Raw genomic sequence first — 23829 nt, forward strand, 5'->3', positions numbered from 1 at the left:
AACGGAGTGAGTATAAGTTCTAGGGCAGAAACATTTCCTTTTTAAGGCGCCGTTCCTCCGGCAGTTAGAAAAACTAATCCAAAAGATTAGCAAAAATAGCCTCTCGTTAAATAGCTTGAATCTGGCGAAATGCAGGCATTTCTTCTGTTCGAAGAACCTCTCCCGGGTGAAAGGAAGAAAGTAGAAAAGCCGAGGGTTGCTGTAGAAGTCTGCGGATAGTGAAGTCCTTACCGGAACCAAAATTTCTTTTGTTTAAAACCAGGAAGCTTACCTTCGTCAGTGATAAACACTATACACCCGGCCCAAAAACCCATCACCAAAAATTTAAGTCAAAGCAGTCGTTCTACTGGGAAGAAAAGGTCTTTGCTTTGAATCTGAGGGCAGCCGATGGCGCAAAGTTAAGCCAAGATGGGTTGTTCCAAGTTGGTCCAGGAGCTACAGAGGAAGAAGCAGTTGGTGTAATGTACATTCTTCTTGGGGTACAAGGCTGGGAGGACCACCAGCTCTCTGCCCTTCACAGCACCTCCCCGCACCCCCACCCCGCACACAACCCGGCCTGATAAAGCATGCAGACTGGGGTACAAGGGCAAGCAAGGTTATATCCTGTATAAGTTGTGAGACGTGGTGGCTGCCCAGTGCCTAAGGGCGAGAGCTGCGGCAAGCCTGTCCATCCTCGTGTTAACCAGCTCAAATGCCTGCAGCCTTCAGTCTGTTGCAGAGGAGCGAGCTGGATGTCACAATGGGGCTCAGATGGTCTTGAGTTCTTACTGGGTTGGCGAAGAGTTCACGGACAAATTCTTTGAGGTTATCATCATCGATCCATTCCATAAAGCTATTGGGAGGAATCCTGACACCCAGGGGATCACCAAACCAGTCCATGAGCACAGGGAGATTCGGGGGCTGACATCTGCAGGCCCAGAGAACATGACTTTGGGAAGTGTCCCAAGTTCAAGCAGACCACTGGTGGTTCTCCGGCCGGGGGAGGGGGGAGCATACAGAAGAGGCAGTCCTTCTGTTCCCCCCCCCACTGACCTCTCTGCCTGCCTCTCTGCCTACTTGTGATCTCTCTGTCCAATAAATGAATAAACATCTTTTTAAAAAAAGATTTAAAATCTTTTATTCATTTATTGGACAGAGAGATCACAAGTAGGCAGAGAGGCAGGCAGAGAGAGGGGGAAGCAGACTCCCTGCTGAGCAGAGAGCCTGATGAGGGGCTCGATCCCAGGACCACAAGATCATGACCTGAGCCGAAGGGAGAGGCTTAACCCACTGAGCCACCCAGGCGTCCCAATAAATGAAATCTTAAAAAAAATCCCCAAAAACCAAAATGCTGTTTGGTTCAATAGGTGTGAAATAAATTCTGTAAAAGTGGAATGCAGAAGTTGGCCATGTAGAATTGTTGGTATGTGTGTTGAAACTTAAAGTTTCACTGGAGTGGGTCACGCTCTGCTGGTTTACTCTCCGATGGCTGCTTTTAGGGGTTTGGTAAGAACAAGCTTATTGCACTGGCTTTTGCTTGGAAATGTGAAGAATATGCTAATCTTTTCTCATGGTCGTATGTGGAATAATAAAGTTAACGAGGTAGGGCCCACATTTTTAGGTTGAATCCAATATTCCATTTATGAAACTGCTCTTTCTAAAAGAATAGTTTGGGGCGCCTGGGATGGAGCCCGCATCGCTCTCTGCTCAGCAGAGAGCCTGGGTTCCTCCTCTCTCTCTGCTTGCCTCTCTGCCTACTTGTGATCTCTGTCTATCCAATAAATAAATTAAAAAAAAAAAAAGAAGAAGATGAGAAAGTTCTGGAGATGGGGATGGTGATGGTTGCCCACCTGTATGAATGTGCTTAAAGTCCCTGAACTGGAAACTTAAAACTCGTTAAAATGATAAATTGTATGTTTTGTGTTTTTTACACCCCTCCCCCCGGCCCCATAACCACCACCATTAGCTGCCAGTGAGCTCCCGAGCTCAGTAGTAAGAGTTGAGGGTCAGACATTCAGCCCGGGTTTGGATCCCACTTCCACCACTTTGCCATGTGACCTTGGCGAGGCATGTAACCTCTGACCCTCAGTTACCTTCTTCTTCTTCCTCTTCTTTTTTTTTTTTTTTTTTGAGAGTTTATTTATTTATTTTAGGGACAGAAAGAGGGAGAGAAGTGGAGAGAAGGGCAGAGGGAGAGGGAGAAGGAGAGAATCCCAAGCAGACTGGGCTGAGCATGGAGCCCAACGTGGAGCTCAGATCTCATGACCCCGAGATCGCGACCTGAGCCAACAAACCAAGAGTTGGATGCTCCAGCAACTAAGCCCCCAGGAGCCCCACCTTCTTTATAAAAGGTGCTAATGTCTACACTGTGAGGGGTGTTAGGGAGAATCTTGTGCATAAAGCATGCCAAGTGCTTTGTCCTGTGTTTGCACATGGTAGACGCCCAACAAATGGCGGATGGAATTGGGAGTAGAGTCATTGTCTCCTTGAGGGCTTAAATTCATTTAAATACTACTTAATAACAGTTTAAAAGAATAGCTAGGCCTGGGGCGCCTGGGTGGCTCAGTGGGTTAAGCCGCTGCCTTCGGCTCAGGTCATGATCTCAGGGTCCTGGGATCAAGTCCCGCATCGGGCTCTCTGCTCAGCAGGGAGCCTGCTTCCTCCTCTATCTCTGCCTGCCTCTCTGCCTACTTGTGATCTCTGTCTGTCAAATAAATAAATAAAATCTTTAAAAAAAAAAAAAAGAATAGCTAGGCCTAATCATATTAAGATTACTTTTTTTTTTTTTTACTTTCTAGCTAGGAATATGGTTAAAATTAAAATTAAAAACTGGGGCACCTGTTCAGCCGGTGGAGCATGTATGTGACTCTTAGTCTCCGGGTCTTGGGTTCAAGCCCCAGGTTGGGTGTGGAGCTTACTATAAAAACAACAACAACAACAACAACTAATTTTTGGCTTTGTAGTTGCTAATTTTAAGTGCAGATGTGTCCTAAATATTGTATATGTACAATGGGGGCACCAGGAACGGTTGTTATGGCTAAAGTTCAGATCTGGTTATTGGTATGGTCACCAGTATTGGTGGTTAAAGAGAAAATTCTATGGAAGGAAGTATGTGCAATATGTACATTCTGTCTAGAAAGATTTAAAAGGTGAAAATAAAAAGCTTACGTAGCTGGTCAACTAAGAACATTTGAGTGCCTACTGGCCTGAGTGTGTGGGTTCTCCCATTAGGCAGCCTGGGTGAGTGGCCCAGCCCCATCCCTTCTGAACCATGGCCAACAGTGGTGTTGAAGATCAGGGACAACTCCAAATGGGTTTAAGGAAGGTCTACTGAATTTATTGGAACAGTAACTTGGGAGGTGTGCTGGGAAACCTGAAAACTACTTCACATGGCACTTGTGTTCCCTTTCTTTTTTTTTTAGATCTTTTATTTATTCATTTGAGAGAGAACATGAGAGCACACAAGTGGGGGGAGGGGTGGGGGAGAGGGAAAGGGGGAGCAGACTCCCTGCTGAGTTGGGAGCCCAGCCTGGGGCTTCATTTCAGGACCCCAAGATCATGACCTGAGCTGAAGTCAGACGCTGACCCACTGAGCCACCCAGGCGTCCCCTTTGGCCAAGTTATTAAATATCCATGCTTCCCGCTTGCGAGAGTTTGGGGTCCCTCTGCTTTCCTGATTTGACCAGCTACCTTAGCAAACAGGACTCAACTTTTAATAACCTATCAGTTCGATCAATTTGTTACTGTTTCCGTTTTGCGTGTCAAATAAAACTAGAAGTTGGAAGACATTAATTTAAACTGAGCCTTGGTGTCTGATGGAATTGTTTAGGGCTAAAGGTGTGTGTTTAATGTCAGTTGAATAGGATCAAGACACAAGCATATGCCTTCCTTAAACAAAATTTTTTTTTCCTCCTGCTCACAAAGCATCTTTTCAACTGATCACAATACTCAGGTTAATTTGCTTACCAAACATTATTTCCATATGTTGTTAGTAAAAATTTCTTATCAAGATGAAACTTACACAACACAAATTACCTATTTTATTTATTTATTTATTTGACGGAGAGAGAGATCACAAGTAGGCAGAGAGGCAGGCAGAAGTGGGTGGGGGAGCAGTCTCCCTGCTGAGCAGAGATCCTGATGCGGAACTCGATCCCAGGACCTTGAGATCATGACCTGAGCCGAAGGCAGAGGCTTAACCCACTGAGCCACCCAGGCGCCCCAAATTGACTATTTTAAAGTGAACAATTCAGGTGTAATTTAAAATATCCACAGTGTTGTGCAAACACGACCTCGATTTCCAAAACATTTTCATCACCCCAAAAGGAAACTTGGAACCATTAAGCAGTTGCCTTCCATTCCTTACTCCCCATGGGGTTGCTTATTCTGGATATTTTGTATACACAGAATCATAGGCCATGTGACCTTTTATGATTGGCATCTTTGATTTGTCATGTTTTCAAGGTCCATCTACATTGTAATACGTATTGATTCTCCATTCTTTTTTATTACTGAATAATATTCCTCGGACATACTAGTAGACATACGGTAATTTGTTTACCCATTTAGTTGATGGACATGTGGGCTCTTTCCGGCCAGCTTGATGGGCCCAACTGGCTCTTGGGACCATGCTGTGATGGTAGACACCAGCCAGAATCCACAGTCTTACAACGTTTTCTTATTTATGGGGCAGAGCGGTTGTCAGATATGACATTCAATGAATGCACATGAATTTCACTGAAGTTCCTAGATCTGGAGTTAATCAATTAATAGCTTCAGAGATTTTTATTCTCCTAGGATTCATTTTTAAATCTGACATTTGGAAAATGTTGTGCTCTTTTTTTTTTTTTAAGATTTTTATTTCTTTATTTGACAGACAGATTTCAAGTAGGCAGAGAGACAGACAGGGGGAAGCAGGCTCCCTGCTGAGCAGAGAGCCCAATGCGGGGCTCAATCCCAGGACCCCGAGATCATGACCTGAGCTGAAGGCAGAGGCTTTAACCCCCTGAGCCACCTAGGGGCCCCTGTGCTCTTTTTTAACATCAGAAAATAAGACCATTGTTACTCAGTCAACTCCTTAGTATTTTATTCTCAGCCATGCAGAATATTTGTTTTTTTTGGAACTTGCTCTGATTTCTGTTGCATAAACTGTGTGTACCAGTGGGTCTCGAGCTAGACTGGTCATAAGAGTCCCTGGAAATACGTAATAGCCACGCAGATGGCCAAGATAGCCCGATTTAGAAAGGCTGGATCTGCATCTTTGCGTGCCCTAAGGTGATTTGTAGATAAAACTTTGTGAAACAGTGGTATTTACAGATATCCTGAGTTAGCCAGTAAAAATCTATCAGATTGGATGATGGAACTTTTTTTGATATACCAAGTTGAAAGATATGTTTAAAATAATCCATTAGGGGCGCCTGGACGGCTCCATCAGTGAAGCATCTGCCTTTGGGTCGGGTCATGATCCCAGGGTCCTGGGATCGACCTCCACATTGAGCTCTCTGCTCAGCAGGGAGCCTGCTTCTCCCTTTGCCTGCCTCTCTGCCTATTTATGATCTCTCTCTCTGTGTCAAATAAATAAAATCTTAAAAAATTGTTTTTTGTTGTAAGTAAGTTTTGTTAATCAAGACAGACTTTATAGCTGCTCCCATGTGATTTTTTTGAACTGAAAAAAATAATTATAGGTTATAACAGGAAGTTATAACAAAATGTATAGGGAGGTCCCCTATGCCCTTCATCCAGCTGGGACCAAAGGAAGCATCTTGTATTACTGTTGGTATCTTATATATTATGGATATAATATACATTACATGTGTACCTATAATATATTACATGTATATTACATGTATGTATATTATTATTAGAATAATTGGAATTATTCTTGAAATAATTGGAATCAACATTGACATAATCTAGAACCGATCTAGATTTCACCAGTTTTACTCATTCATGTGTGTGTGTGTGTGTGTGTGTGTGTGCGCACCTATGTGTGTAGGTCAATGTAGTTTTATCACACATGTAGATTCATGTACACACCATTACAATTAAGACATAGAATTGCTCCCTCACTGCAAGGGTCCCTTGTGTTGTCTTTTTCTTTTCTTCCCTTTTTTTTTTTTTTTTTAAGATTTTTATTTATTATTTGAGAGAGAGAGCAAGAGAGAGTGAGAGAAAGAGAGAGTGAAAACAGAGTGAAGGGCAGAGAGAGAAGCAGGCTTCCCGCTGAGCAGGGACTCCCCCCACACACCCCCACACCCCATGCGGGACTCAATCCCGGGACCCTGAGATCATGACCTGAGCAGAACACAGAGGCTTAGCTGAGCTCTTTTACTGTTGAATTTGGAGAGATAGTTATGTGTTCTAGATATTCCACTAAAATGATCTTTAATGCTTTTTCTGATGACAGAGGTAATACATGCTCATTATTTTAAAATCCCAGCATCTCGGAAATTTATAATACAGAGCGTGAAGTTTCTCTCTCATCCTAGTACAGATCTGATTGTATTAACTGATCATCAGAGGGTTTTTTTCTTATGCATATACTATAGACATACTTGTTTTTTTTTTTTTTTTACTATAGACATACTTGTATTGATACTTTTTATTTTAGCCAAAGGGGATGGCATGTGAACTGTTTAAAACTTGCTTTTGTTTATTTTTTTAAAAAAATATTTTGTTTATTTATTTAAGAGAGAAAGAGACAGCAAGAGAGCACAAGCAGAGGGAGCAGCAGGCAGTGGGAGAGGGAGAAGCAGGCTCCCCGCTGAGCAGGGAGCCCGATGCTGGGCTCAATTCCATGACCCTGGAATCATGACCTGAGCCAAAGGCAGATGCTTAACCCACTGAGCTCCCCAAGTGCCCCTAAAACTTGCTTTGGCTTCATTTCATGATAAATGGTGGACATCTTTACCCATCACCTGGTAGAGACCTGCTTCGGGCTTTCAAACATCTGCACAATCATCCAGTTATACACACAGGACTTTAGAACCACAAAGAAAGGGGCACCTGGGTGGCTCAGTGGGTTAAGCCTCTGCCTTCGGCCCAGGTCATGATCCCAGGGTTCTGGGATCGAGCCCAGCATCTGACTCTCTGCTCAGTGGGGAGCCTGCTTCCTCCTCTCTCTGCCTGCCTCTCTTCCTACTTGTAATCTCTGTCTGTCAAATAAATAAATAAAATCTTAAAAAAAAATAGAACCACAAAGAAAGCATTCACTTGAAGGGCAGGAAAGTTCCCATTGTATTCTCCATTTCATTTTTGTTTGGCATTTATCATCCTGAAGCATGTGGTTTTTCAGAATCTTGAAGCCAAGGCAGCTGTCAATTTTAACTGAGCTCCTGCTTTTGAGTGAGACATTAGTAATGTGGACCATTGGCCTCTTAGGTTTTTAGGTACGAAGTTTCCTTAGCCTCTCCCCCAGATTTTGCCTTCAGAGCCTCCTACCCTGGTGTAAATTAAGCTTTGGATAAAAAAAACAACTCCAGGTATCAAACTACAACCAGCCCTGGGAAGAGAGCTTTGAGACCTTTGCTCTGCTGCTTTGTGGCTTTGTGGAAATGGATCTGACGATTTGCACAAAAGTTCCCGCCTCTCCTTGGGACTGGATTAAAAGTCCAAGTCCCAACAGTGCCTCCCACGTGCTATGTCAACTGTACTGTGTTCTTTGCTGACCTCCTCTCCTCTCCCTGGCTCGATGACTGCCATTCCACGGGCTTCCACGTCCTTCTAGAAGTGGGCACACAGCGGCCCAGGAGCCTTTGCCCTGCGCTCCTTCTTTGAGATCGCCTCTCCCACACCCCAGCCCAGCCCACACCGCTCACTCCTTCCCTCCCTCTTTGCTCCTAGCTACCTTCTTTAATTAAAAACAAATTAGAGGAGTGCCTGGGTGGCTCAGTGGGTTAAAGCCTCTGCCTTCGGCCCAGGTCATGATCCCAGGGTCCTGGGATCGAGCCCAGCATCTGACTCTCTGCTCAGCAGGGAGCCTGCTTCCCCCTCTCTCTGCCTGCCTCTCTGCCTACTTGTGATCTCTGTCTGTCAAATAAATAAATAAAATCTTAAAAAAAAAACAAATTAGAAAAAGAAAAAAGAAAAAAGTTTAAAAAAAGATTAGGTACTTTAAATATAGCATATTTGTCAAGGTAGGTCAATGGTATTATTTCTCAGTTTATATACTTTTTTTTTGAAGATTTATTTATTTATTTGAGAGAAAGAGAGAGGGCAGGGGGATGGGCAGAGGGAGAGGGAGAAAGGGTCTTAAGCAGGCTCTGTGCTGAGTGTGGAGCCCGACTTGGGGTTTGATCTCACGACTCTGAGATCAGAACTGAGCTGAAATCAAGAGGCCGAGGTTTAACCAACTGAGTCACCCAGGTGCCCCAGTTATTACACATTTCATTTATCTATCTATCTATCTATCTATCTATCATCATCTATCTATCAGAGAGAGAGAGCGTGAGTACAAGCAGGGAGCTCAACGTGGGGCTCAATCCCGGGATCCTGGGATCATGACCTGAGCCGAAGGCAGACGCTTCACTGACTGAGCCACCCAGGCGCCCCTACACACATTTCTAATAGAAAAATTAGGGAAAATGTTTCAGCAATGTAAAGCCTAGCTCTTGAACACCTAGAACACTCATCTTCCTTTATTCTGGGTAACAGAAGGATATAAACTTAAAAACTTAAAATAACTTGATAAAAACGTGACTTAAAAATATTTTCTCTGCACAGCTCCCTTCCCCCGGCAGTAACACCATTTCTTGTCCAAAGAGGAGTTAAAAGTCCTCTTATCAATGGAGAACAAGAGAAGTATGAACAGGGAGCCCTGGCTGTTCCTATTATATGGTCATCTTCCTCCCAAGATTCCTTTCCCCACAGCCTTTGTTGGTTTTGTTTTATCTTATTTTAATTTCTTAAAAGATTTTATTTATTGGGCTGCCTGGGTGGCTCAGTGGGTTAAAGCCTCTGCCTTCAGCTCAGGTCATGATCTCAGGGTCCTGGGATCGAGTCCCGCATCAGGCTCTCTGCTTGGCGGGGAGCCTGCTTCCTCCTCTCTCTCTCTCTCTCTCCTTGCCTCTCTGCCTACTTGTGATCTCTCTCTGTCAAATAAATAAATAAATAAATAATCTTTAAAAAATATCTTATTTATTTATCTGACAGAGAGATCACAAGTAAGCAGAGAGGCAGGCGGAGAGAGAGGAAGGGAAGTAGGCTCCTTACTGAGTAGGGAGCCTGATGTGGGGCTCGATCCCAGGACTCTGGGATCATGACCTGAGATGAAGGCAGGGGCTTAACCCATTGAGCCACCCAGGCACCCCTGTTGGTTTTGTTTTAAACCGTGGTGAAATATCCCTAACATGAAAGTTACCATTTCAGCCGTTTTGAAATGTAGCATTCAGAGGTCATGGGCACACCACTACGCTACACAACCATCACCACTATCTATCTCCAGAACTTTCCAACCTGTAAATGAAACGGAGACTCTGTCCCCATCAGACAAGCTCTTCCCCTCCCCCTGCCCCAGCCCCATGCACCCACCCCCTCCTTCCTGTCTCTGCCACTCCAGGGACCTCCTAGAGGTGGAACGGCCAATGTATTTGTCTTTTTGTGACTGGCTTATTTCACTCAGCATCATGTCCTCAAGGTTCATCCATGTTGTAGCGGAGGCCAGAATTGCCTTTAGCTTTTAAGGATGAATAATATTCTACTATGGGGATGGACCACCTTTGGTCTATCCGTTCTTTCATGATGGACATGTGGGTTTCTTCCAGTATTTGGGTTCCCGTGAATAATGCCAACTGCCTTCACATCATGGAATCCTGTTCCTTGAAGACCGGGATGGTTGCCTGCTTTTCTAGGCTCTACTCCGGGACACACAAAAACATTGGGTAATCACGCAGACTTCTTGCAAAAGAGCCACGGACAGGCATGTCTCCTCACTCTCTCCCGCTGGAAGGAGGTGGCCGGCTTGGGTTTCACTGTTGCGTTTTCCCAGCTCTTCATGTTCTCGATAGGAGTCCTCTGTTGGCTCTGGGACGGGCAAATGACTTCTCTGTCGGCGATTTGTCTTTTCATTCTGTTATCAGGGTCTTCTGCAGAGCAGATGTTTTAAATTTTAATTAGGTCCAATTTGTCAATTTCCCCTTTTATGGATATAAGACGATAGGGGTTTTCTCGGTAGTAAGATGCACACTCTATAAAATTTACCATCCGTGGCATCTGGCACATTCGCAGTGCTTGGCAACCATCAGTGTGTCTAGTTCCAGAACATTTTTATCACCCGAAAAGGAACCCCTGTACCCATCCCCTCCCTACCCTCTCCCCACAGACCCTGCTTTTTATCTCTATGGGTTTGCCAACTCTGCACATTTCCAAGATAAGCGGAATCCTACACTATGTGGCCTTTTGTGTCTGGCTTCTTTCGCTTAGCATGAGGCTTTCAGATGACATGTTTTGGTTAGACTCGTGGCTCTGCACGGAAGGTCTGCACCTCCCAGCTCAGCCTCTCCTCCCCCTCGTCCTGCACACCCTCTCCCCTGCCTCCAGCTCCCACTCTGGCTCTTGGGGCCCAGCAGCTCCAGACGCGTGACTCTGTCCTGGCAGCTTCCCAGGGTTCCAGCTCTAGCCCTCGCTTCACGCCTGCCGCCACCACCAAAGTCTGCTCCTTCCCCATTCCCCCCCAACCCTCCAATGTGAGACCCTCCACTTGTTCTTGCCCAAAGCCCCCTCCCCCCCAGAAATCCCTTACGGACAGAGAACATGGGCTTCCGAGTCAGACCACCTGATGCACCTGGGCAAGAAACTCAATCTCACTAAGCCCTAGTCTCCTCCTCTGTCAAGTGAGAAGCTGACACCTGTCCCATGGTCACCGTGAGGAGGAAATGAGGGAGGCAGGGGCGCTTAACCCGATGAGGCACTTGGCACAGAGGAAAAGTGGGTGATGTTTGTGGCAGAGTGTATTTGGCAAAGATGGTCACAATGGTATCTCCTGTCCTACATGCTTTTCTAGAACCTCCCTGGCTCCCATCAGGAGATGAACTGTAAACCCATCCCCTTGGACTTGGATGTGAGCAAACTTGACCATTTGTAACTAATGTGACATAAATGATACTCCATGACTTGCAAGTTTGGGTCATAAAAGGCTATGCACCTCCTGCCTTGTCAGCCAAACACTGGAGCTTGGACCCTTGCGTGGTCATCCCAGAAACCATACAGGAGGCCGACATTCCGCTGTAGGGAAGCCCAGACCACGTGGGGAGGCCACACATGGGTGTTCCGGCTGACCACCCCAGCCGAGGTCCCACCTGGAAAGCGGTATCAGGTGCCAAACGTGTGAGTGAAGGTGCCTCCCCATGATTCTAGCCCCCGGCCTCCAGTTCCCACCCCCCTCCCAGCCTTTGGGTCTTCCCAGCTAAAGTGTCAGACCTCATGGATCTGGGTCAAGTCTAGGGTCAAGTCATCCTGCAAATGCTCAATGGTCATGCCTCACCCACAGAATCCATCAATGTAATAAAATGGTGGTTTTAAGGGCACTTGGATGGTTCAGTCGTTAGGCACCTGCCTTCAGCTCAGGTCATGGTCCCAGGGTTGTGGGATCGAGCCCTACATCCAGCTCCCTGCTCGGCAGGAAGCCTGCTTCTCCCTCTCCCACTCCCCCTGCTTGTGTTCCCTCTCTCACTGTGTCTCTCTCTGTCAAATAAATAAATAAAGAAATAAATAACATCTTTAAAAAAATAAAAGAAATTAATTAATTAATAAAATGGTGGTTTTATACCTGTAGGCTTGGGCTGTTTGTTACGCAGCTGTAGTAACTAGAACAATGCTAACGACGCTGTCTTGCCAGTTTGACCTGCTTAGTCTATCTGAATCTGGCTGCTTCTCCCTGTCTGTTTCCACTTCTACCGCCTTAGCTGGGGCCCTTATGTTTTACCTGCATCAGATTCCAAGCGTGTCTTTCTGCCTCTCATCTCGACCCTCCAAGCCTTCCTTCCCCCACAGCGATCTTTCTAAACATAACCGCAGCCCAATCGCCTCACCCAGTCCTTACCCAAGTAATGACTCCTCGTCATCTATAATGAAAGTCTGCGGAGATTAATCACAACACTGAAAGACCCATAATTAAGGGAAACACGACTCACTAAGAAGGAGGTATTTTACCTCACTTTATTCCAGTCTGCTCCAACGCTGCCTGGAGGGGGAAAAAAAAAAAAAGATAAAGAATGTGATAATGCTTACAAGAGTTTGATATTTTTGGAAACAGAAAGTAGGTTCTCGACTTGGGAAACATGCAAGTACTGAGTCTAGCCAGCCACGAAAAGTTTACCTTAAAACCCTTTCAGGCCCTGAGGATTCTAGATATAAAGGTAAAAAGTGATAGATTCTTGAGTTAGGAACTTAATCACCTACAGGAGAATTAAATGTCATCTAGTACTGTGTGCTTTTCAAGCGCATGGCTGTTCTTAGCTCTTCCACAACCCAGAACAAGGCCTTGGCCTGGGATGCTGGGTGAGTGAGGCCTGGGTAAACAGACCCAGGAATTCAGGGTCCTCATGGATAAATGTTGGCAACCCAATATTTCCTCAAAATTCACCCTTTCCCCTTTAAGTATCAACAATGGGGTGCTTGCCTTTTGGCAGATTCATTTCCTTCCTTCCTTCCCTCCTTCCTACCTTTCTTTCTCTTTAGGCTCTCTACCCCCAGTGTGGGGCTCGAACTTATGACCCTGAGATCAAGAGTTGCATGCTCTTCTGACTGAACCCACCAGAAACCACCATCTTCTTATTATTTTTTAAATTTTATTTATTTATTTGACAGAGAGAGAGAGCACAAGCAGGCAGAATAGCAGGCAGAGGGAGAGGGAGAAGCAGGCCTCCCACTGGCTCTATCCCAGGACCCCGGGACCATGACCCCAGCCGAAGGCAGTTGCCCAATCAACTGAGCCACCCAGGTGCCCTCCCCATCTTATTTTTAAAATTTCTTTTTCTTTCCTTTTTTTTTTTTTTTTAAGATTTTATTTATTTATTTGACAGACAGAGATCATAAGTAGGCAGAGAAGCAGACAGAGAGAGAGGAAGGGAAGCAGGCTCCCCGCTGAGCAGAGAGCCCGAAGCAGGGCTCGATCCCAGGACCCTGGGATCATGACCTGAGCCGAAGGCAGAGGCTTTAACCCACTGAGCCACCCAGGTGCCCTAACAAATACATTTTAGAGGGTGTTACTTGTCAGAGGTCGTTTTAACTGATCCTGGAAAATGAGACTCCATTCGGGGCCACCTCTAGTAGTAGCTGTTTTAGGGACTTTAGATCAGGAAGACTTTGTTCTTCGTTACTTACTCAGTATGTAGCCAAGATTACTTTGGAACATGTAGTAAAATTTTGAAGTAAACTGCAATGAAAAGGCCTTTTCAAAGTGGGGAAAATGGAAATAACTTTTTAAAATGTCTTTTGTCTTTGAACCATGAAGCTGTGCTTTGAATGGGGTCCTTGCCACTGTCATTTTTTAAAGCTAAGGTCTCTTGTATAAAGCCCAAAATTCTTATGTTGAAAGGCACTTCCTTCTGTTATTTTATCACCTTCCTGGTTTTGTCTAATCTCGCTCAGATTACAGTCGTATTTCTTGGTCTTTTTAATGTGCATAATAAAATTTCAAACACAGAGTCTTTGTTCTGCCGTCTTGACTTTTCATGCACTCTTAGACATATTTTGGGACACGTACAAAGAAGAATGTTTGGCTCTAAATATTCTCATGTTTTTAAACCCACTTTGTCAAGTTTGACTTCTAAAATTTTCATGAGTTCTGGTGAGGTATTCTATTTAGAGAGTATTTTGTTTTAATTAAGCCCGTCTTAAGAGGCCTTTGGTTTTTGCCAAGAATGTGCTTTCTCCCTTAAAAACCGGTTATATTTATAACATTCATAAACTAAGTTATTAGCAAAGGCAAAATTTTAGCTGCACCGTGTCTGTATCTTCTCATTTCATGAGAATAAAAGAGAATAGGAATGAGCTAAAGACAAAACATAATCATGACAGATCAAGACACTACGAACACACATGGACTTGATTTTCAATAATTTGTTTCTTAAATGTTGGATTTTAAAATCGTTTTGTACAATAATTTTTCGTCTCTGAAAAGAATGCAGTGGTAGGCTGCGATATTTGAGTGCTGGTGTGTTTTATTTGTTACCGTGTTTCTGCTCAAACTACAGAGAAAAGCGGGCGCCTGGGTGGCTCAGTCGGTTAGGCAGCTGCCTTTCGCTTGAATCATGATCCTGGGGTCCTGGGATCGAGCCCTGCATCGGGTTCCCTGCTCATCAGGGGGCCTGCTTCTCCCTCTCTCTCTCCCTCTGCTGTTCCCTCTGCTCGTGCTCTCTCTCTCAGTCAAATAAATAAATTTTTAAAAAATCTTAAAAAAATAAAATAACTACAGAGAAAAACTAGAGTGGAAACTTCAATTTTTCCTTAATTCAATTAAACTACATTTAAAAATTGAATGATTTTTTTCCTGGATATTATAATACATGTCTATATAATAGGATATATGGAAAATAGAGAAAAACAGGCCCAGGAAAATTAAAGTCATCCACAGACCTCTTAGCAAAGGACAACTAATGAGTATTTTGGTGTTTTGTCAGTAATATTTTATATATGACTTTTTTCTTCTGATGTGGTTAGAATCATATTGTATTATGAACATGTATATGTACATATACATAAAAATATATACATATGTACATATACATAAAAATATGTATATATATTTTTAAACCCTGCTTTTTTACTGTGTTAAAATCCACATAACATAAAATTTATCATTTTAGCCATTTTTTAAGTGTATAGTTAAGTGGGGTTGAATATGTTCCCCACCACCCACTGCCAGAACATTTTCTTTAAAAAAAAAAATTTTTTTTTTAATTTGACAGACAGAGATCACAAGTAGGCAGAGAGGCAGGCAGAGAGAGAGAGAGAGGAGGAAGCAGGCTCCCTGCTGAGCAGAGAGTCAGATGCGGGGCTCAATCCCAGGACCCTGGGATCATGACCTGAGCCGAAGGCCGAGGTGCCAGAACTTTTTCCATCTTCCCAAACTGAATCTCTGTCCCCATTAAACAATGACTCCCCAGTCCCTGGCAACCCCCATCCTACTTTCTGTCTGTATGAATTTGTTATCCTGCTTTTATTATTATTTTTTTGAGGTATAATTGACCTATAACCTTATATCAGTTTTGGGGAGCCTGGCTGGCTTCATTGGTTAAGTGTCCAACTCTTGATTTTGGCTCAAATCATGGTCTCAGGGTTGTGAGATTGAGCCCCTCCCCCGTCAGGTCCTGAGCTAAGTGTGGAACCTGCTTAAAGTTCTCTCTCTCCCTCTGCCCCACCCCACCCAACCCCCCACTCACGCATGTGCGCTCTCTCTTTCAAAAAAAGCAACCCAGCCCCCCTACAATTGTATCAGTTTCAAGGATACAACAAAACAATTCAATATCTGTATTCACTGTGAAGTGATCGTCTCAAGTGTACTTAATATCTGTCACCATAAGGAGTTACAATCTCTTTTTCTTGTGATGAGAACTTTTAAAATGTACTCTCTTGTTAATTTTTATTTATTTATTTGACAGAGAGAGTGATCACAAGCAGGCAGAGAGGCAGGCAGAGAGAGGAGGAAGCAGGCTCCCCGCTGAGCAGAGAGTCAGATGCAGGGCTCCATCCCAGGACCCTGAGATCATGACCTGAACCAAAGGCAAGAGGCTTAACCCACTGAGCCACCCAGGCACCCCTCTTGTTAATTTTTAAATATGCAATGCTGTTAACTACAGTTACCATGCTCTACATTTCATTCCCATGACTTATTTATTTTAGAGCTGAACATCCATACCTTTTAACCCCCTTCATCTGTTTGCCCCCCACCCCAACTCCACCTCTGGCAATGACCAGTCTTTTCTCTGAATCTATGAGTTCATTTGTTTTGCTTTGTCTATTTGTTTCTGGATTCCACGTGTAAGTGAGATCATAACCATTTTTGTCTTTGTCGACTTATACTTCACTTAGCACAATGCCCTCAAAGTCCACACATTTTGTGGCAAACGGCAAGATTTCATTCTTTTTTATGGCTGAATAATTAACACTCCATTGTGTGTGTATTATTTATACGTACATGTATAATTTTGTTTATCCGTTCATTCAATGAACAGGGGTTGCTGATATCTTTTCAAATTAGTGTTTTTGGGTGGCTCAGTCAGCTCGGCATCTGATTCTTGATTTTGACGTAGTGGTAATCTCAGGGTCGTGAGATGGAGCCCCAAGTCGCACTCAGCATGGAATCTGCCTGTCCTGTTCCCTCTGTACCTCCCCGTCCTTCCTCTCTCTCAAATAAATAAATACAAAATCTTTTTAAAAAATTAGTGCCTTTGGGGGCATCTGGGTGGCTCAGTGGGTTAAAGCCTCTGCTTTCGGCTCGGGTCATGATCCCAGAGTCCTGGGATCGAGCCCCACATCAGGCTCTCTGCTCCTCGGAGAGCCTGCTTCCTCCTCTCTCTCCCTCCTGCCTCTCTTGCCTACTTGTGACCTCTGTCTGTCAAATAAATAAATAAAATCTTTAAAAAAAAATTAGTGCCTTTGTTGTCTTTGAATAAATACCCAGAAGTGGGATTGCTGGATCATAGTTTTAATATTTTGCGGAAACTCCATAGCAGTTTGCACCAATTTGTGTGATCCCAGCAACAGAGCACCAGGGCTCCCTTTTCCCTTTATCCTCATCAACACATGTTATTGCTTGTTGGTGGTGGGTTTTTTTTTTTTTTTGATGCTTCAAAACTTAAAGTTTTGAGATTCAAAGTTCTAGTTCCCAAACAATTTCATTCCCCCAAAAGGAAACCCTGTCCACTCTAGTGGCCACTCCCCATCCCTCCAGAATCTGTCAACCAGGAAGCCATGCCTGTCTCTGGGGACTTGCCTATTCTAGCTGTTTCATATAAATGGATAATCGTACAGCATGTGATCTTTTGCGTCTGGCTTCTTTCACTCAGCGTCATATTTTCAAGGCTTATCCACGTAACACACATCAGTGCATCATTCCTTTTTATGTCTGAGAAATGTTCCATTAGGGGCGCCTGGGTGGCTCAGTGGGTTAAAGCCTCTGCTTTCCGCTCAGGTCATGGTCCCAGGGTCCTGGAATCGAGCCCCACATTGGGCTCTCTGCTCCATGGAGAGCCTGCCTCCTCCTCTCTCACTGCCTGCCTCTCTGCCTACGTGTGATCTCTGTCTGTCAAATAAATAAATAAAATCTTAAAAAAAAAGAAATGTTTCCTTATATGTTACTATATAGTAACATATATGTTACTATATAGTAACATATAATAGAAATATTATACAATATGTTGCAAATATATGACATATCAACACATGTAATATATAATAACATATATGGTACATATAATCATGTATATGATAATGTATAACAAGTTAATATACATATATTTTATAGATACCATAATTTGTTTATCCATTGATAGGCATTTGGGCAGTTTCCAGCATTTTGCAGTTATGAATAATGCCATTATGAATATGTATATCCAAGTATTTGTTTCAGTACCTGTTTTCAATTCTTTTTTTTTAAAGATTTTATTTATCTATTTGAGAGAGACAGCATGAGAGGGGAGAGGGTCAGAGGGAGAAGCAGACTTCCCGCTGAGCAGGGAGCCCAATGCAGGATTCGATTCCGGGACTCCAGGATCATGACCCGAGCCGAAGGCAGTTGCTAACCGACTGAGCCACCCAGGCGCTCCCCCTGTTTTCAGTTCTTTTGGGCAGACCATCTACCTAGGCATGGAATTGCTGGATCATAGGGTAATTTTGAGGAACTATCAGACTCTTTTCCATGATGGCCGCACCTTTTACATTTCCAGCAGCAAGGCATGAGGGTACCAGTTTCCCCCATCTTCACGTGGAGACTGTATCTTGAGGTTGGGTGGGGGGCTCTCTGATCCTTGGTCACAGCCGTTCGTCCATGATTAGTTTTGATAACCTTCAGCACCATTTCCCTGCATAATACCCAGAATGGAATGTTGGCCGAAGAGCAGCCATTGTGATCTGGTAATGACCTTCAATTCTGTTAGCTTGAAAGTTCACACAAAAGCTGGAAGGGGCTTTGGGAGAAACATAGTTCAGACTTGTATCTTCTCTTGTCTCTGCTTGAATGGTTCCTGGATGGGTGTTCATGGCACCATGGGCTGGAAAATCCCATTGTTGGACAACGACCTCCTTTCTCTGGGGGCAGAAATCCATTTCTTTAGAGGTGGGGGTTCAGAGAAGGCTCCCTGGGGGAGGGGAGGTCAGAACTGCACTTTGAGGGTGTTGAGTTGACCAGGGAAGGAAATGGGGGCGGTATGTTCCCAGCAGAGGAAAAGCTGTGTACCACAGCTGTCGCCACACCAGGCGCCTTGCCGGGCAGGTTCTTCGGTGAATAACCCTGAGAGAGTTTCAGTCACCCCACACAGCCCCTCCCTGATTCATCATCTGTCCATCTTTCCAACATCCGGGGGCTTGGCTGCCTGGGCCCCGTCATTATTCCTTGTCTTGGGTTTCCGAGGAGAAATTTTGTTTTCAATCCTCCCGGACAGGCGAATGCAACATCTATAATTAAAAGTGTCTGTTATTAAACTCTACACCTTAATGAATAACTCTGGCTGAGGTGCACGGAGTGTGAGTGAGGAAGTAAAAATGCCCCAGGATTCACAAGAGCTCAGAGCCACCAGGAGGGTGGTGGGGGGTTGGAAATGAGCAAACCCTCCCATAACTGAGCTACAGACTGTCCTCATCAACAAACTCTTCATTGTGTTGTTGTTGTTGTTTAAGATTTTATTTACTTATTTGACGGAGAGATCACAAGTAGGCAGAGAGGCAGGCAGAGAGAGAGAAAGGGAAGCAGGCTCCTTGCTGAGCAGAGAGCCCGATGCGGGGCTCGATGCGGGGCTCGATCCGAGGACCCTGGATCATGACCTGATCCGAAGGCAGAGGCTTAACCCACTGAGCCATCCAGGCGCCCCTCTTCATTGTGTTTTAATAAGCTGCTTCTTGTCTCCAAGGAAGAGTCCTTGGGAGTTAAGCTGGTAAAAGAAGTCAGCTCATAGCTACCATCAATGGCCAGGGACAAAGGGCGATACATAAATAAACAGGTAAAATTTAAATTTGTATTGTAGCGAATATGAGTGTAACTCCTTTCCCTACGAAATCCCCTGTAAATAGCAGAACAGGACTATTGGAAAGCTGGTTCCTTTTTCCTTTCTGTGTATTTTTTCTTCCGTCTTGACCTTGCTGGGTGCGAAGGATCCGAGGGCTGGGTATTTGTTGCCCAAGGAAGAATCAACTGCCAGAACATCGGGAAAGTTGTGCTTCTAGGAGAAAAAGGGATTGAGAAATAGAACGTGGCATCCGTGCCATCTTCCAGGGAGCCGAAGTTCTACTGGATCTCATGGCCAAGCTTCCCGCTACCCTAGAACCCTTCTCTGGTTCTAGGCTTCCCTCCCAGAAGGCAGCTCATGCTGTTTCATCTTCAGACCCAAGAAGCCACCATCGGCGTCTAGTGGAGGACTCAGTGGGCAGCTCCCCTTGACTTCTGGTTGTGGAAGATTCAGGGGAGGGCCGGGCATTGGCAGGACTCTCAAGGGAGACCATCTTTCCTGTGTCTTCTCTCCCTTTCCATACTCTGGTTATTAAGAATTTATTTTTCCCTTTTCATTCTCCGCGCTGCACTGGCTGTTCTGGTGGGCCCGGCCAATGCATGCCTCACTTTCTTAGATTTCCTCTCATCTTCATTACAAAAATCCCTCCAGGCTGGAGCTCCTTCTCAGAAACCTGGCAATTAGGAGAGGAAGTCAGTCTCTTGCTAACACTTCATTTGGAGCCCCGTCATAAATAATTAACCTGAAGTTACACTCAGAAAACGAATAGATGGGGTACAATTAGCAAGGCTGTGTAGGAGCTTTCTCTCCCGGGGTTTTACCCCCATTCAAAAAATCCAGGAAGTGGATACTGGCCTTTCCATTAGCAGGAATGAGCTGTCCGCTTTCCAGCGCTTAGGGAGGAAACCACAGCGAGCCACTTTTCTCAGGCACTTGAAGTTGAGATTTGTTTGCGAGGCCGGCGTCTGAGACCCAGGACAGCATTTCCTCCCACCAGCACCTCAGGGTCCCTGAAGGCTGCAGCAGTGCCCTCCACTTGCGCCCCCTGCCCCCCGCCTCCCGCCTCCCGCCAAATGATGGGGGTTCTGGAGAAAGATAGTGGTGATGTTTGCACAGCAATGTGAATGGTTAAGATATCATTATTATAATATGCATATTTTAGCACACACACACACACAAATATATATATATGGGGCGACTGGGTGGCTCTGTTGGTTAAGCAGCCAACTCTCGATTTTGGCTTAGGTCATGATCTCAGGGTCCTGGGAGGGAGCCCCATGTTGGGCTCCCCACCCTGGGGAGTCTGCTTGAGGATTTTCTCCCTCCCTCTGCTCCTCCCTCTGCTCACATGCTCTCTCTTTCTCTCTCTAAAATAAATAAATAGGAGTGCTGGGTGGCTCAGTGGGTTAAGCATCTGTCTGCCTTCGGCTCAGGTCATGACCCTGGGGTCCTGGGATCAAGCCCCATGTCGAGCTCCCTGCTCGGCAGAGAGTCTGCTTTTCCCATTCTCGCTCCCTCTCCCACTCCCCCTGGTCGTGCTCTCTTTCTCTCTCTCTCTCAAATAAATAAAGAAAATCTTAAAAAAATAAATCTTTAAAAATATATATATATAATTTTTCAATTAACCATTTTGAAGCATTTGGCCTATTTGCAATGTTGTAAACTCATCCCCTCTAACTAGTTCCAGAACATTTCCATCACCCTCAGGGGAACCCTATACCGATTAAGCAGTCATGCCTTGTTCCCCTACACCCCTCTCCCCCATCCCTCCAGCACCAATGTGCTTTCTGTCTCTATGAATTTACCTATTCTAGATAGTTCTCTAGTAGAAATCATGCGGTATGGGGTCTTTTGTGTCAGGCTTCTTTAGGGGTGTAATTTTTTGGGGGGTCACCCTTGTCATAACAGTGATCAATGTTTCATTAATTTTCATGGCTGAGTAATATTCCACCGTATGGACTGTCACTGTTTGTTTATCCACTCATCTGTCTGTGGATGGCCACTGGGGACGTGTCTACTTCTGGTTATCGTGTGCTGCTATGAATGTGTGTCTTCAAGGATTTGTCTGGGCACCTCTGCTCGAAACGTTCAGCAGCTTTTTGCTCCTGGTTTCTTTCTCTCATTATTAAGAAGGTTCACAGCTGAGTCAAGAAATGAAAGAGGAAATAAGAAAATACATAGAGAGAAATGGAGATCAAAACACCACGGTCCGGGGACGCCTGGGTGGCGCAGTTGGTTAAACGACTGCCTCCGGCTCAGGGCGTGATCCTGGAGTCCCGGGATCGAGTCCCACATCAGGCTCCCAGCTCCATGGGGAGTCTGCTTCTCCCTCTGACCTTCTCCTCGCTCATGCTCTCTCTCACTGTCTCCCTCTCTCAAATAAATAAAAAAATAAAATCTTAAAAAAAAAAAAACAAAAAAACACCACGGTCCAAAGTCTTTGGGATGCAGTATGAGCTGTTCTAAGAGAGAAGACTGTAGAAATACAGGCTTCCTCCAAGAACGAAGAAAAATCTTAAATAAACCACTTGACTTAACCCCTGAAGGACTTAGAAAGAGAAGAACATAGCCCAAATCCAGTAGAAGAAAGGAACTAATAAGGATTAGAGCAGAAATAAATGAAATAGAAACCAAAAAAAAAAAAAAAAAAACAAACAAAAAACAAAAAACAAAAAAACCAGTCAAACAGATCAATGAAACCAGAAGCTGGTTCATGGAAGGAAAAAAAAGAAAAAAAAAAAGAAAAGAAGGTTCACGGTTGCTTCTTCTCATCTGTGGCTGGGCTGGTCTTGCCGTGGCCTCTTGCAGCTTGAGGGACACGCGGAGCCTCCCGGAGAACCTGCCAGGTGACATGTCTCAGAGGGTCACAGATTTCAGAGGCCACCCAGCAATTAGGAGGCTGCCTCATCGTGCTCGCTGGGGAGGGTTCTCCTCCAGGATGTGGGCGGGCCGTCTGTCACTGGTTTTCTAGAAGTGCCACAAGAAGGCATAGCCTCGGAGGGGCAGGTGCACTGAGAATCCACTTCACTGAGTCACCTTTCTGTGAGCCTTACCTACAAGTCTCTGGGTATCCCGTCTTGCCTCACCTTTAGTACGAGCAGGATGTGCAAGCTTGGGGTCCCTGAGGTGGGAAGGAGGATGCTGTGAGCAAAACTCTGTCCCAACGTGGTTCACTGAATGACCATCTGACACCCATAGGGGTCTCAGGGACTTGTTTCCTGCTGCCGAAAACATTTGATGAAGGGTTGCTTCCAGCAAGGAAGGAGGCATGTTACACTTTTAGGCTGCACCAGTATTAAGCATAATCAGCTATAGAGAGAGTTTCTTTGTTGGGCACTTCCCAGACCTTTTTAAATTTTTTAAAGATTTATTTGAGAGAGAGAGAGAGAGAGAGAGATCACGATGGAGAGGGGCAGAGGGAGGGAGAGAGACTCTCCAGCAGATTCCTTGCTGAACATGGAATTTGACCTGGGGCTCTATCTCACGACCCTGAGATCATGCCCTGAGCCCAAATCAAGAGTTACACGTTTAACCAACTGAGCCACCCAGGCACCCCGGAAACCTTTTCAATTTATTAAGGTAGAATTCACATCCTGTAAAACGACTCATTCCAAAGGGAACAGTTTGATGGCATTTGGCCCATTCCCAGCGTGGGAATGGGCGTCCCCCCACCTCAGAAGGAATCCTGGACCCATTCAACGACCACTCCCCACCCCGATCCTTGCAGCGAAGTCTTTGGAAAATGCCATCCTCAGTGTGAAGTCAGGTGTCTCAGGGGACACCTGTGCCATGGGGTAGGGGCTGAACAAAGATGTGGCAGAAGACAGGGAAAGAAGGAGTCGTAGGGGAGGGGTGGGTGGGTAGGTAGGGACATCGGGTCGTGTGTGGGCAACAGGCTGCGGACTCCCTGTGTGTGCGAGTCTAGGAGTAACTGGAATTGTTCTCTTTTCTTTTGCATCCCAGAGGCCCGACGGTGTCTGGAGGGAACAGGGGAAGCAGAAGCAGGACCACTTCTGGCTCCTCCACGCTCTCCTTGTGTGGGCTCGGACACGTTACTCTGTGCTTCTGAGACTCAGCTCCCTTGTCCTCAAGGAGAGCCGGCCGCATCCACCTGGCCAGGCCCCTGGGAGGGCCCCTGGTGCTGAGGTCGCCCCCAGCAGGTGTCGACCAGTAGTCCCCCTTACCCTCTTGTCCTTATTCAGGGGTGAAGATGGGGGCGATGATGGTGGTCAGGAGGAGGCTGGTGCTGCCGATGGAGGCTCCGGAGAGAAAAGGATGCAGAGAAGTAAAGAATGACGGAGACGATGGGGTGGGGGCGGCTCGTTTCTCGTAATTCTTCTCTGCTTTGAACGTGGAGGCAGTGGCGGAGGGTTGGGAAGGCTGTGACTCAGCTCTCAGCCAGCTGTGCCGCAGCTTTCTGCTGAGCAAGCCGGCGCCAGAGGAAAGGCGCCCGGGGCAGTGCATTCTGCAGCGGGACAAGAATGTGATTCTTCTGTGCTGGCTTTCTAGCCCCTCTTCCACACATACGCACACACACATACACATACACACACACACACACACACACACACACACACACACGTCTGAGGGTGTGTCCCTCTTTCCTTGGGTAGAAGACGAGGTTCTTCAGTTCCTAAATGGATTCTGGAATTCATTCTCCTTGGGAGGGAGGCACGCCGACTGCCTGAGA

At 45.4% G+C, this 23829-nt stretch overlaps 1 pseudogene; it reads left to right on the forward strand.

Moving 5' to 3' along the window:
- The first annotated feature begins 408 nt into the window (after nucleotides 1–408).
- On the forward strand, nucleotides 409–23435 carry LOC122896045 (annotated as a pseudogene).
- The last annotated feature ends 394 nt before the right edge of the window (nucleotides 23436–23829 follow it).

This window comes from Neovison vison, chromosome 14 (genome assembly GCF_020171115.1).
Source record: "Neovison vison isolate M4711 chromosome 14, ASM_NN_V1, whole genome shotgun sequence".
NCBI lineage: Eukaryota > Metazoa > Chordata > Mammalia > Carnivora > Mustelidae > Neogale > Neogale vison.